Source organism: Globicephala melas, chromosome 1, assembly GCF_963455315.2.
Source record: "Globicephala melas chromosome 1, mGloMel1.2, whole genome shotgun sequence".
Taxonomy (NCBI): Eukaryota; Metazoa; Chordata; class Mammalia; order Artiodactyla; family Delphinidae; genus Globicephala; species Globicephala melas.
In genome coordinates, this window is record NC_083314.1 from 72,440,599 (window position 1) to 72,442,913 (window position 2,315).

A 2,315-nucleotide genomic window follows, 5' to 3' on the forward strand; every position below is an offset into this window, starting at 1 on the left:
CAACCACTGCGCCACCAGAGAAGCCCCCTAGGCTGATTTTTAACCTGTGAGAATAAAAGCTTTCAGTGTGTTCTATGAATCCCTTTAGCAAATCTTTGAACCTGAGGATGGTTTGGGGAAATCCCTGAAACTTGCAGTTGGTGTCAGAAGTGAGGGTGGTCTTCTATTCTCTCTAACTGTATGCTTGGCTAAACTCGCACAAGTTTTACAAAATGCATACAATGTGGCAAGATAAGACACCAATCAGGAAAATGAGATTAGAAGAAAGCAGGGTAGAAAGATAAGCCAGTGCCAGGAACACAGTCCTATCCGAATTGCATGCTTCAGTGTTCTATCCTGGCCATGGGAGGCCACCCACATGGCTCTCTACTTGACAGCAGCAACTCTGAGGGGGTAGTAACGTCAGATTATGGTCACAAGACTGCTCAGGGAAACAGCCCTGGGCCCTGCAGTTTCTGCCACTTCGTTGGAACTTCCTAAATATTTGTAGGATGAGTGGCTACTTTTATCTATCAGTTGATGACAGCTCTGATAAGATGAGGCAGCCTCCCAGATTCTGATCGACTCTGGGACATTGATGAGCTGGAGTTTTGAGCCTGTGGTGGTGTGGAGAGCTGGAACCTGATCAGTGTTGAATTTGCTGAGAAAAGGGTCATTCTGTGCAGAGCTGTCTGGGCGGCCAGCTGGCTTCCCTCAGGCCACCCCACTTTGTTCCCGTCGGGCTCTCTTTGAGCGCCTCCAGTCTCAAATAGAAATGAACAATAACGAATGAATACAAATACAAATTAATAATGACACCAGCAATACTAACATTTACTGAGGGTTTTCTGTGTTGGGACATCACAGATAGAGTGTGTTACATCCCAAATTTGTTTCATCAAGTCCTGCCACCAAGGTACCAGAGGACCTGAGTTTTGGCAACCGTGTGGCCTCGGAGAAGTCCCTCCACCCCCTGGACCCCTGGTTTTTATTTTTGTTTTTTGTGTTTTTTTTGTAAAATAAGGGGTTGGACAAGATTAGTAGGTTCTGAACTTTTTTTCTTTCCTATTTTCAAACGAGTTCTGCATCAGCATCCTGCACGTCAAGGAATAAATGCAGGCGCACGTCTTGGGTTGAAGCTCTGGCCCGGACCTGCTTCCCTTGGCAGTCCTGGACACAGTGCTTCCTAATGCCCGGGGGGACTCCCAGGAGGACAGATCCAGAGGCCCCAGAGTCCATCTCATGTTCTAGGAAGCCCAGCCCAAGAAGGCAGCGTTTCACAGCTCTACTCACTGGGAAAGAAACATTTTGTGATTAGAGACAAAGGCAGCTCAGGCTGGGGAACTTTCTCTCTGCTTCAGCAAAACACAAGAGCAGGCAGCGTGGGGCATTCTCAACCTTTAGCGTACAGCAGAATCCCCTGGGGACCTGGATGAGTAGGTGGATTCACAGCCACTACCAGGTCCCACCCCTGTTGTGATTCCCTGGGTCTGGAGTGGAGCCCAAGGAATCAGCATTGTAACCAGCCCTCTGTGTGATTCTGATGCAGAAGATACAAAACCTGCACTGTGAGAACAATAAACAGAGCATATGGCGGGGAGTCAATTTTAGGAAAGAAGGGCAGACGCATCGTACTCACAAGGAAGGTTGAGGGAAGGGTGTGGGTATAGGAACCACTCTGAGATTTGGATGCCCAAGAGATAAGGAATGAGGGCTTCCCTGGTGGCGCAGTGGTTGAGAGTCCGCCTGCCGATGCAGGGGACACGGGTTCGTGTCCTGGTCCGGGAAGATCCCACATGCTGCAGAGTGGCTGGGCCCGTGAGCCATGGCCGCTGAGCCTGCGCGTCCGGAGCCTGTGCTCTGCAACGGGAGAGGCCACAACAGTGAGGCCCGCATACCGCAAAAAAAGAAAAAAAAAAAAAAAAGATAAGGAATGAGTCATCAGGCAGTGTGTTTTAAAGGGGCTCAGGGAATTCCCTAGTGGTCCAGTGGTTAGGGCTCCGCGCTTCCACTGCAGGGGGCAAGGGTTCAATCCCTGGTCGGGGAACTGAGAAACCACAAGCTGCCAAATGGCAAAAAAATAAAATAAAATAAAATAAGGCTCAGCCCAGCATGCTGCGTCTCTGCGTACATAACGGGCTGATCTGGTGAGCAGGCAGGTGGCATGGAAAGCACCGAGCTGGGCTGAACCTGCCGGCAGCAAAGCCCTCTGTGTCCTCAGATCAGGGGCTGATTGGTGCTGCCAGAGAACAGTCTCAAATCAGCCTGTTCACGTATCTTCTGTTAGAGACTTCCCACCTATTCTCTTCCATAGCCACAGACCCTGGCCAAGTACG